This window comes from Poecilia reticulata, linkage group LG6 (genome assembly GCF_000633615.1).
Source record: "Poecilia reticulata strain Guanapo linkage group LG6, Guppy_female_1.0+MT, whole genome shotgun sequence".
NCBI classification, from domain to species: domain Eukaryota; kingdom Metazoa; phylum Chordata; class Actinopteri; order Cyprinodontiformes; family Poeciliidae; genus Poecilia; species Poecilia reticulata.
Window position 1 is genome coordinate 30,108,306 of NC_024336.1, and position 12,973 is coordinate 30,121,278.

Sequence of the window (12,973 nt, forward strand, 5' to 3'; positions counted from 1 at the left end):
TGGTTGTTTTTAGTGCATTTTTTGCAGATGGCAATAATAGCTCAGGGTAGAGGAGATCGATCTTTTCACAGATTATCTGTTTCATAATCTCACAACATGGAATCATGTAAAACGGTATGTTTTAGTAAAAGTTACATGCTGCAGCTTTACCTTTGGTCCTGATTACTGGAGTCCCACAGGGTGGTGTACTCAGTCCTGCCTTCTTTTCTCTTTTTGCACATTTCAAACCTCCCATCTATTCTTTCTTTCACCTGATCTGTCACTGCGTTTCAGACGTACTGTTTGGAGAAGCTTTGCAATCTCTTTCAGGAAGGCAATGTAAACAGTCCTGAGAGATTCTGGCTGACTTTAAAGCGGTAGCATCATGCTACATTGCTACATCAATGAAGCTTGCAGTCAGTTCTCATCATCACAGTTAGTCACATCCTCCTCCTCATTTTATGGCTCTAAGCAAGCATGAAGGACTTGCTGACTGTTTTTACAAGATGTGCTCCTGTTAGATGCTGAACTGGTTCTCTGGAAGAGCAGGAAGAGCCTTAAAGTCATCTAAGTATCGCTAATGCTACTCGATTCCAGGCTAATTTACCTGTGGGAACTACAAGGCGTTAAATTGCGAAGTCATGTTTTACAAATACAACATTTCTTTAACAACTGAAGGTGACATAATTACTTAATTGTGCTACAAAATGGCACAATCTGCTGTGAAAATACGTAACACTGCCCCTTTAATAGCACCTGCTGAGTGGAGAGTTTCTCGTTTAGTGTAAACTTTATTTTTCTTATAAAAAGCTGATCAAACTGGAGGCAGGAAGTTTAAGTGGTAGAATGTTTCTGTCCCAACGTGCTAAGCTAACAAAGATAAGTGATACTTTAAACACCCTGAACTAATAAACGTTTGCAGCAGAATCTGATCAAAGTTAAGCAGCAGTGTGTGTGTGTGTGTGTGTGTGTGTGTGTGTGTGTGTGTGTGTGTGTGTGTGTGTGTGTGATCCTGCTGGGAGTAATGAGCTGTGTATAAATCAGGCTCTCGTCTCATAGTTATGTGCTTTGTTTGATTTTCAGCCTCAAAGTAAATCTGTCATCTCGTTATCAGACTGCGGGCCGCAGCTGCAGGACGTTTAGTGCTTCTCTGCTGTCTCACTTCGAGTCTGATTTACTTAGGACCTCGGTTTCCTCACATGCCTCTGCTGAAATGAATCCGTCCGTTTAATTTAAGTCTGAATAAGCAGAGGCTGCCTCCCTTGGCCTGTTTAGTGCAGGCGGGTCAGGAAATGAGCGATCAGTAAGCGTTTGGCTTAACTCTCTCCTGATAACCTCTCCGGCTTCGAGGGTCATTTATTTTCACTGCTGCTGTTTGTTTTATTTCCCTCTCCGACCGTATTATGATGGCCTCTGGTTAGTCTTAGTTTCGTGAAGCTAAATGTTTAAATGTTGGGATGTAAGAGGAGAAATGTGCAGAATCTTTAGTTTTGGTTGGAGACGTAGCAGGTTATTCTAAATAATAATGCAGTCAGATGTGTTTGTGATGTTTTGGAAGGAGAAACATCTTATTTCTGTTGTGTATTTAACTTTATGTATTTATGTTTTGCTTAGCAGTTCCTCCCAGGGAGGGAGCAGAACTGCACAGATGTTGTTGACCAGAGGGAATCTGGTCCATCTGATCCGGAACCAAGCGCCTTCAGGACATCGTTTGAAGGTTTGCACTTAGAGATTGTGACTCTGGATTTGCTGTTAGTGGCTGATAAATGGAGGCTTGGAAAATCTGCAGACGTAGAAATGGTTCTGCTAGAACAGTCTTTCTCAAACTGTGGTTTGCCGACGCCCCCTAGTGGTCCGCAAAGTACTGCATGTAAACAAGGTGCTGTGACATCAGCTCAGAGAGTGATGCTACAGTTAGCTTACCTACGGACTGTGCTTAAAAATAATAATGGATACATTGGTTAAAACTGGGTCATATAAAAGAAAATCTGTAGATACAGGTGGGAAGTTTCTCAGGTGAGCTGCAGAACTTCAGTTTTTCAACATTAAGTCTCCGTCGGCGGCTTTGCTGAATGAAATATGAAGGTGACGAGCGGCTAAGCAGCGCTGCGCCCCACGCTGACTGACTGCATCTTAACACCTAAAATGAAATTATTTCTATTGGACTACTGGCTGAAAGAAAATGTATGTTGGCTTCCAAGGCAACTTAAGTCTACTTGATTCTTCACTACAAATAGCCCTAATATGTTATTAGTGCACAAACCTTTGTGGTAAAGAACTTTTCTGATTTAAAAAAGTAGAATCTATACTTTCAAAAAGTGTGAATAACTCAAAACACCCCCAGTAGTTTTATAGTTGCCAAAGCAATACCACCCTTAACATTAGGATGAACAAAGACAATAAGTTAAGAGGCTAATATTTTCATTTCAGGTTATATATATTTGTGAGTTTTTGTTAAATGGGGGTAAATGGTAACCAATCGGCCTGAGAAAGTTTGAGAAGCTCTGATCTACAGAGTTGTGTTTTTCCAAATGAAGGAGCCCAGAAGATGAACAACTTCATTTTATTTCCTTTATGTGGAGAAGCAGCTCCCCTCTCACTTTATCTCTTAGGAAAACACATGAAACCGTAAACCGGGAGGACTTCAGGATGATGCCCCCCAGAAACAGTTCTTCAAAAACAGCCGCATCTACAAAGAATCATGGTAAATTTACTTCAGAACCCAAAACAAAGAGGTTGTTTTCTTTAAATCAGATATATAGTCACATATGTGCCGTGTGAACGTCTGTTTCTTATCTGCTGAACTCGGAGACTTTTCACTTTAAACCAAAATATTTCAAATCACGTCTGAAGTGAAGACATATCCGGGCTTTTTCCAGGTATTGTTTTCCAAATAAATGATTGTTGATGTGTTCCGCAGGTTTGAAAGCTTCTTCTTCTTCTCTCCTCTCTTTGTTTTCCTTTGGAAGAAAACAGACTCTGCCAAACCACAAAGAGAGGTTCGTTTCCATCATTGAGATGTTTGAACTGATGGACTGTTTTTGTTTTCTGTGTCGTTTCGTCTTGCGGTCAAATGTTCTTTGGGTTCGGTTTTGCTGTCATTTTGACGCAGTCATCGCTGAGCCTGTCTTCATTTAACTTGCAGTCACTGTGAGATCCTCTTGTGATTCCTCTGACGGTTTTGTACATCAGGAGATCACAGATGTCATCTGGTCTTTACCAGATTCGGCAGCTATTTAAATGTAACCAAAAACATGGTAGTTCTGCTGAGGAAAGTTACCGCAAACATGACTTTGAACTCTGAGAAATCCTCAAAATGTGGGACCTTTAATAAAGACGCACACAAACAGCAACCTTTAAAATGAATTCATCTGTTGTGGCAGTAGCAGAAAATTACACCGAGAAATATGGAAAAATGCAATTTTCAGTTTGAATACATTCATTCAGGGCCAGTAAAGTTTGTTTTCTTTAAATTATGATTATGATTTGTGGATTCCTTTTGCTAAATTATGATTTTATTTTCCCTTTCTGAAATGAGTGACTAAAAATACACCACCAGTTTTACAAGAGTCAGTTTTTTAGAATAAAGCTGCACTAATAGAACCTGAATTTATTTCAAGATCTTCATCTGGGAGCGAGGGGGAAACGCTGCGGGTTGTAAACGGCGAACATCGATGGGATTTACTGTCTGCTGGAACAACAACAACAGTCCCTGAGGTCGGAGTAGCGCCGGGTTCTGCCCTCCGTCCAGAACCAAGGTGTGATTTCCAACAGCTCCTTTCATGTGGCCCAGCAGTCCAGAGGCAAAGTTTTCTTCCTGCTGCAGTAAAAGCCTTATCTCGCTGTGCGGAGGAGATGCATCACCTCGGGTCGCAGCGCTGGAGGTCTCGGCAGGATGTGGTCGGTTTTAAAACCACGTTTGGACGCAGTTTGTCGTGTTCAGGAATGAATCAGGCCGGCGTCACTCTGTGGGTTTTAAATGCTTGCGATGAGCGACGACCCTGGAATATCCTGGAGAAAACGGGAATGATTCACTGACTGGTGCGGCGTTTTTCATAGTAAAGATGAAAAACTCACTGTTACTCAGATTGATTTAAAAAATCCAGTGTAAGGCGAATAATAAAAAATATTGATACAAATATTTATATGCATATTTAAAATATTTTAAATATATATATAAAAAATCTAAAAATAAATATATAACATATTTATAAAAATATTAGCATTTTGCAGGTAAAAAGCAAAATGACATTAAAAAATAGCCAACAGTTTAAATCACCATTATAAATAAAGTTTTTAAATAAATGTTAATCTTAATCATTTATTTATAAATGAAACATAAAAAGTTATCTTTGAATTTTTGTAGCTTAATCTTGACAGAAGTCCATCGTTTAAAAAGTGAAAGTAGATTTTTAAGAAGCATTTGAGCCTCGACTTTCATTTGCACTATTTACTTAGATCTGGTATTTAATTCCTCTAAGTTTTTGGTTTATTATTATTTGTGTATTAAAATTGCAAATTAAACTGTTCATCTGAGTTTAATTTCAGATTTACTCTTTCTCTGTTTGCCCATCCTCATTTCTCTTCAATGGTTGCCCCTTTATTATCATTTCACCTCTTTTATCCTTCATTATACGAGTTATTTTTTCACATTTTTCCACTTTTGCCTGCGTCTGTGTTGGTAAATCTTCAGTTTTTGTTAATAAATTCTCTCGTTTTCTTTCCAAGCTCTGGTCTGAGTTTAAACCTTAAACACAACACAAAGATGGAAGAAAGATGAGCACTAAATGAATAAAGTTTCATTTAGAGGACAGAGAAATAACCCCAAAATAAAAGAGTTGCAGCTGTAATGTAAATGTGCATAATTTATATAAATATATAAACAGATCTTTGAAAACAGGAAAATTCAGATAAAGATGGTTGAAAACGGCTGAATGTTGAGTCAACATTTCCGCTTGATTTGTAAAAGAAAATCGTGATATTTTCCTCCCTTGTCACAGCTGCTGTTTATATTTAATTGCGTAGATCTAAATGTGGAGTTTGCATGTTCTCCCTTTGGATGAGTCGGCTCTCTCTGGGTACTCCAGCTTCCTCCCAAAAACATGACTTGAGCTCCCTAAATTTCCCTTCATGATGTTTGTCCTCAGTGATGGACTTGCGTTTTGTCCAAGTTGTCCTCAGTTGCTTCCCGTCCTCTGATCACCGCCACATTACAGCGTATCTTTGTGTTTTTGGCCTTTATTGTGAACATCTTGTGGTCTTTATGAGCCACGTGAAAAGGCTTTCCCAGCCTTCAGCCTCACATATAAACTATTGTAAGCAAGTTGTGCTAAGAAGTGGATGCATCTTCTTCAATAATTGATATAAAATGTGTCATGGAAGTTATAAACACCCCAGTTTACTAGTGCAGCAGATTTGCTATGTGATTAAATGTGACATGAGACTTAGTTTGAGGGTTTGGGCTGGTATTTGGTTCTACCTGCAGGGGGTTGCGGACATAAATCTTACTTTTAACTATTTGTCGCTTCTGTCCACAGGCATGTTCTCACTTGAACAACCTCTGAAGCTTTAAAGCTGACTGAAAATAAAAATCACATGCTTCCACCCTAGCACAGGATGAAATCCTGGACCTTTCAAGGAAAGCACACTGGATTTTATTGTTGCCAAAGTCAAACAGAGCAAGACGTGCTTTTATTTTTTACTTTAATTGGGGATTTTCATATTTATTCATCTGTCATCACTGTTTTGTGTCTTTTTCTGCCTTGGTTCTTTCAAAGCGTTTTTGTGTTCACAAAATGAACTCCAGAGATCTACAAAGATGATTTTTGCGTTTTTCAGATTTTTTTCATTGTCAGCCATTTTGACTGACGGCATCAAAAGAAAGTCATAAAATCATTTCATTTCTAAAATGCTAATTTATTCAGTTTAATACTGAACAGAGAATCCACATCATGTCATCATCACACATTAAGCAGATGAATACATGTAACTTTTTATCTGCACTGACAAAACCCACTAACTTCTGCCCCAGTAACGACACATAAATAATTAAATTAAACGATTGCACTTAAATTAGTCTCACAGCTTCATCCTGGGCCCCATCAACCTGAATTATTCAGGTTTTTTATTAAATGTCTCTAAGTTTTGATGTTGATTTGGAGGAAGAATCAGCGCTCTTTGCCTACCTGGACACTGGGATTACAAGCGGCACTTCCGGCAGTTTTGAAATCGGGGAACATTCCTCCAAATCAAGTGATCAGAAGTTGGTAAGACTCTCTGAACGATGGATTTTTGCTGACACAAAAATCCAGCACCAGACTCACTCCAAAGCCTCCTGTCCAAAACTCTTCAGGGAAAATAAGATGCGCTGGTTTTATTGTCCATGTTAGAGATGATACTCGAATGGGATTGGTTTTTACCGACCGGGTCTAAAGTTGAAAATGTCTGCACTGCGATCATGCATGTGGGTGAAGGAATCCATAAAAACGACGGATGGCCTTCAAATTTTTCTATCATTGCTTAAAAATCTGCCAATTAAAGAAAATGTCCTGTTAATGCTGCCATCCACAGACTGATGATGACTAGTTAGGTTGCCTCTCTAGTTGCCCTCGCTGGTTTGACACTAGATTTTACATCACCAATCAGAGGCATGTGGTTCAGCCCGGTGGCCATTTTATTGGCATTTTCAGCACACTGTGTGGAGAAGCTGCTTGTGTCAAGAGCAAAATTTCCCAGGGAAAAGCAAATCTGAAGATTGTATAGTATTTGTGTAAATTGCTTTATTAAATCAGGACCTCATCCTGTTGAGTAGCTCGCTAACTTGTCATCCGGAGATGCATATCTGTTAGAGTAGTGAGAACTTTGGCTGGTAGCTTTGACTCTTGGAGGCAACAGCAGCTCCAGACAGACAGACACACAAAAATGAAGCTTAATATCTCTAAAAACAATTATTTATAAAATCTCTGACCAAAGTGGAGATATTTGTGCTTGAGTGTGTCCATGGGAAACCAGAAATAAAGTCAGCAACAAATAATGTGTCAGTATATCAATGTGCTTTGACACAATTCCCAATCAACTTTGGTCTTAATAACTTCATTAAAAATAGTTTAACCTATATGTCTGTTCACACAAATGAACCTCCTGGCGCCATATTGAATTCCTAACAGGAAGCTGTGATTGTTTTGAAGCAATCTGATTGGCTGACACAGGTGTTGACTATGTGCTACGCTGCCCCCTATGGGTTTGGCATGTTGGGGTGTGTGTGCGGGTGAAAACCTTTCTGAAACCAGTCAAGTGTACAACATTATTAAACAATACGGCAGAGATATTTGTTTTTATAAATCCCCAGAAAGGTCTGCACAAAGCTCAAGTATAAAAAGTAATTTTGAACGTCATTTAAAACTGTTGACGTCACGTGATATTAATTTGACTTTAGATCATCTTTGCACAAACTGTGCTGGTTCTTCTTCCAGTGCAGCTGCTGTCACCACAGACCCAAAAACTCTTCCATGAAGGCTTGAAACCAACATGCTTCCTCTGGTCCAATACTGGTCCAATACTTACTGCTAGAGAAATCGTCTGCAAACGGTAAGCAATTCACTATTTGAAGCAAGATTAAAGGCAGACATTGGAAATCAGTTATAATCTACATGTGCATCGTCTGCATGTTCCTCACAAACGGCATGAGATGGTCACGTCCACGCCAAGCTAATAATCACAGGTTTCGTTTTGAATCTGCAGCCACCCTTAGAGATCCATTTGGCAGACTTGTTAAACATGCTGAGGCTATTTTGGGGGAAGTGCAACACAAACATTTTAGCGGTGTGAAACACAAACATTTGAGAGATGGCGCGACCTCGGGGACCGGAGGGAAACTTACGGACAGGCTGCTGTGTTTGCTGTCCTCAGGCTTCAGCGGCTGTGGTGGGAGGTTGGTGGCCGAGGGTAGAGCTGCGGTTCTGGGAACAAAGCCATTTTATTTGTCCTCATTGTTCTGACTGGTTCTGCTTTCTCTGCCCAAGCAACCCTCCACCACGACACCTGTACACACAAAGTTGCTTTCAGTTGTTATGTTAGATCGCATTGCTCCAGATAAACAACTGTGGGACTTTACTTTGACACTTACCTGTGGAAAACAGACTATTTGTTGATGCTTGTATCAAGACGGCGCGTGACACCGTTAAAGTTTCACTCAAGTTTCACACAATATATTTCATAAAGAATCAGAAACTGAATCCTTCATTAAAAACGTTGCTGCAGAAGAAGCTAGCAATTAAATGTGACCTACTTCCTTGAACAGGTTAGAATAGGCATATGGTCTACACAAAACATGTTCATTACATTTTTTGCACAACATAATTCTCAGATAATGAGATTTTAGTTGCTATTTTGACCTCCTTTCAGAATGAGCTGTTTTATAAGGACTCTTGTCACTTTAAATCCAGTTAAGATGCTGCTTGCAGCTTGTACTTGCATGTGAAAATGGCTGCAAACATGAGCAGTCCTATAACTGTACTACTTTGAAATGCACAAGTGGAGACTCCTGCACAACCAGCAAAAAGGCAGCAAGTGGTTTCTGGATGATAAGTCATCAGCAAAACATTTGTCTTTTCCAGCAGCCATTGTACAGCACATGCAGAGTAAAATGTGTGAATTTTGCACTGGTATTCAATAGAACCCATCTTTCTCTGTATCCATCATACGTTGTCTTCTGTTGTCTTCCACTTCTGAACCCTTCAGCCGGTCTTGAAGGAAGCCCCAGTCATCCTTATGCCAAGGATTGATTTCTCAATCCAGATGGGAAACATTTTCCCTCCAGTGAGTTCTGGGTCTTCCTCTGGATCTCCTCCCATCAGGAAATGCCTGGAAAACTTGCAGAGAGAGGCGTCCTGATCAGATGCCCAAACCACCTCAACTAATTCCTCAACTGAAGCAGATTAGACAAATAGTCCTTTTTTGGTTGAAAACTCCACTCGCTGTGGTTGGGGAAAGATGAGTGCAGCTTTGAGCGTCAGGTGCGTCTGGTTTACATTCAGAGTCGATGTGGAGGCACGTCGAGGGCCCGTTGTGGCGCGATTTGAGCAGTTTGGAGCGTTTGATACGTCGAACGCGTTCAATGCGTCCGACGCGCCACATAGACTTTGAGTGTAAACCAGACACACCTGGTGCTCAAAGCGAGTTTGGTGTGAACGCACCACTAGATGCGGCTCCATTAGAAGCATTTCAAGGTTCTCAAGTAGCCAAGATGATGGGATTTGAGAAATTGTAACGTTTACTGCTTCTTTTATAATTGGTTACTGCGTTATGTTTTTATGATGTAAAGCACTTTGAACTGCCTTGTTACAGAAAAGTGCAACACAAATAAACTTGATATAAATTACAAACGTCTCCATTCTTTCTTGCTTTCAGCCACTTTATCTGTTGTTATCGTTTTCTGGTCGAAAGCCAGTTGCAGTTATTGATCGGTGGAGGAGCCACTCCAATCAGCGATGTTTGTAATCTGAAGTTTGCATGTAAAAAATCCCCACTATAACTTTCTTTGACATGTGACTCTGGTTTGGGGTTAAAGTCCTTCAGCCACAGCTGGAAAAACGTCAGATCGATACGGTCAGAGCAGAAATCACTGCAAAGCATCTGGAGCAAATATCCGTTATCTTCCCAGATGTAATCCATGAGGACTTCTGCGTTTAGCAGAGATTACGCTCCATATCTTGAGTAACTGTTGACAAAAGAAGGGAAGGCAGAAGTCGATGAAACAACACTTCTTAGTTCGACCGCAGGGCCTTTACTGGTAGCAACCCAGCACTTCTGCCCCAGCTGAGTCACAGCTGTTGGAGAGGGAGAAAACATTTCCGTGGTTTTACTGTCTTTTTGATTTGTTATTTCTAGGTTTTTAAAGGGGTTTTCTGTTGCCTTTTCTCCATTTTAATTCTGAAAAAGTTAATACGTCTTTCAAAAAAACCAAAATGAGGCTTCCTCATCTCTTAAACTTCTTTGGTGACGTTGCATAAAGCTCAGCTGGTGTCTGAGATTCTGATGCCCGTTTAACAGACACAGCAAAGCTCCATTCATTCAGGTCACTCAAACCAAACCAACCCAGTTTCAAACCTCACATTTCTGCTTTGAAATTCTTAAAAAAAAAAGTTGCTTTACAGGTTCGTGATCATCTCGCTAAAAATATCCCTGTGAAGAGTTTGATTCTGGTTTCTATCCCACATCATATCATCCTCAACAGTCTAACCACCATTGGTGTGATGGACCACCTGCTTGATTTGCTTCTTTCCAGATGGACCCGGTCCGTCGTGGTAAAGAACCACCAATCGGAAACCTCCCTAATCATTTACGATGCATTCACATCAGCCCTGTTTGGTCCACTTCAATCACTAGAAAGTCCGGTTCGTTTGTGTAGCTGTGAATGTTCAATCGAGCTCTGATTTGGAGCAAAAATCAAAATCTGTTCCGTCTAAAAACCTCCGTCTCGGTTCGGTTGAAGTGAACTCTGGTGTGGTTTGAATGCTTATACGGACGGCAAGCGGACAGAGACCGCTCCAAAAGCTGGAAGTGGACTACAGCGCATTGCATTCTGGGTAAATACAACCAAAACAAACTACCATCTAGTGCTGGCGGGAGAAATTGTCTGTCGTCTTTTGCCAAAGACAAAAATAGAAATCCTACAGCCACTAGAATCTGATGCCACGCCATTTTTATTTACACTCTGTGGAGAAAGAAGTTGTGGTCATGTCTTCTTCTGAAGATTTTGTGTCGTTTTCTTTAGTGGTTCTTGGTGCAGCGCCCCCACAGGCGAGGAGGGAAACGGGTTTGGTTCGCTGTGTGAAGGAGAACCGCAGGAGCTGAAAGTGTAACAAATATTGCAATTTTGGTCCCAAATCGAAGCGAGTCCACCGGATTATTAGATTTGAAAACAGCCTTAAAAAGTAACTATACTCTATATCAATGTTTTTGCAGATATAGAACTAGAAAAAGCAGGATAAAATCTAAGTTTAAACAAGATAAAAACAGGTCCAAATATAGATATCCTAAATTTAATGTCAGTTTTCATAGTGTGTTTGTGAAGCACTTTATGATTTCATTGTCTGTGACAGGTGCTATATGAATAAATTTAACTTTACTTCCTTCAAATAATAACCAGAATAAAATCAAAATATATTTATGATAAAAGCTAATAAAACCGAATAAAGTCAGAGTAAAACAATGATGAATAAATTAATAATTGGGATTTTAAAAAACAATAAGATGTTTTTTTTCCTCTTAGTATTGTGCTGACACACAGCTGGCCAACAATCAGTTAATCAATGGATCTGATCTGTTTACCAGCTGAGCTTTAATCAATAATCATTCGCTGCGTTCAAATGAGCAAACCGGCATCAAACGTTTTCCAACTTCGAGATAAAAATATTGAGAAAAGGAGAGAAACCTGGACCAAACGGCGTTACATCACTCTCCTTTGTCACCAAATAAACGCAGTAATGGAATCCCAGTGGACAGGAAGCAGAATCTGGATCAGACCAAAACAAATTTCCCCACAACCACACGTGTTTGCTGAGCTCAGACGGGAAAGCCCACGGGGGAACGGGGCATCATTGCCCACCACATTCCTCTAAAGCGATGTTTCCGCCGCGTCATCTCCACCACACTGCAGAATTAAAAAATAAATCACGTCAGAAATAAAGCTAAGATGCTGCAGTCCAACAGGTTAGTTGGTTTGTTTATGGGTCATGAAGGAGAACTAATTGTGGCCAAAGATTTCCAGCACTATGTGGAAAGAACGAGTCCAAATTATCCTGCTGATGCTTCTCAGGTAAAGTCCTTTCTCTGAAAGATTCAGAAAGTCTTTAAAGAGAAATAAAGTAGCAATAAAAGTCAATTTTATAATTCATCCAACTTTACTTTCTCCTTTGGGCTCCTAATCTGTGAGGTTTGAAAGTCAATCAGCAACCCTGAAACTCTTAATCGCTCCATCCATCGTGTGTTTTCAAAAGAGGAAAATCACCATAGCAACCACCGACTCAGCAGCTTCTTCTTTATTGCTGTTTTATTTCACTGCAGCCTGCAAAATACCACGAAATGTGTCATCTTGGTTCAAAACACATTTCACCGAGACGGTCTCTGCAGAATTCAGTGTTTCCAGTCTTAAAACTGTAAACGATCCTTATAAAGTGCAGCAGGCGTAAATATATTTATTTAAAGTGTTTTTGGTCTGTCTTAGTTTATTTTCCTGCAAAATTGGGTTGAAAAAGTAAAAAATAAAATAAAACCATCAATCCAGCTTTATGGTGAAGCTTTCTCTATTTTTTAATTAAATATAAAATTTAAAACATGCATTTATTATGTCTTTACTCCACGTTTTAACATTGATTCTGCTGAAATAAACTCAGATGATTCTGTTTTCCCTGTGTGGCGTAAGCGATGCTTATATTTAATACAAAACTCATTTATCCCCTGGATGTTTTACCCTTTTTATTACTTTTACAAATCAATAATATTCATCAAAATTTGTTCATTTCTTTTTAAGAATAAAATCATTCTTAGATAATGAGATTTTTAGTTTCAGAATGAGCTGTTTTAGGGCCTCCTGTCACTTTTACACTCACAAGTGAAAATGGCTGCAAACAGATGCTAAGTTATACAACCACACAACTTTGAAAAGCAGAAGTGGAGCCTCCGGCACAACCAACCCAAATGCAGCAAGTGGTTTCTGGATGGTAAGTCAACAACAAAACACTTTTTTTTTTTTTCCAGTAGCCATTGTACAGCACATACGTCAGTAAAGTCAGCTGACCAAACATGCTGGAGCTCTGTTGTTTCCAGTTGCTCCCGTTGCTCTGTTGCTCCTGTTGATTCCGTTGCTCCCGTTGCTCCTGCATACGTCAGTAAAGTCAGCTGACCAAACATGCTGGAGCTCTGTTGTTTCCAGTTGCTCCCGTTGCTCTGTTGCTCCTGTTGATTCCGTTGCTCCCGTTGCTCCTGTTGTTTC

At 39.9% G+C, this 12,973-nt stretch overlaps 1 long non-coding RNA gene across 1 annotated transcript; it reads left to right on the top strand.

Annotated features, from left to right (window-relative positions):
* The first annotated feature begins 1,430 nt into the window (after positions 1 to 1,430).
* Positions 1,431 to 4,075, top strand: LOC108166358 (uncharacterized). Its single transcript, XR_001776676.1, has 4 exons — positions 1,431 to 1,696; positions 2,592 to 2,683; positions 2,900 to 2,978; positions 3,600 to 4,075. It is a non-coding gene; the product is annotated as an uncharacterized LOC108166358 (long non-coding RNA).
* Positions 4,076 to 12,973: the final 8,898 nt, after the last annotated feature.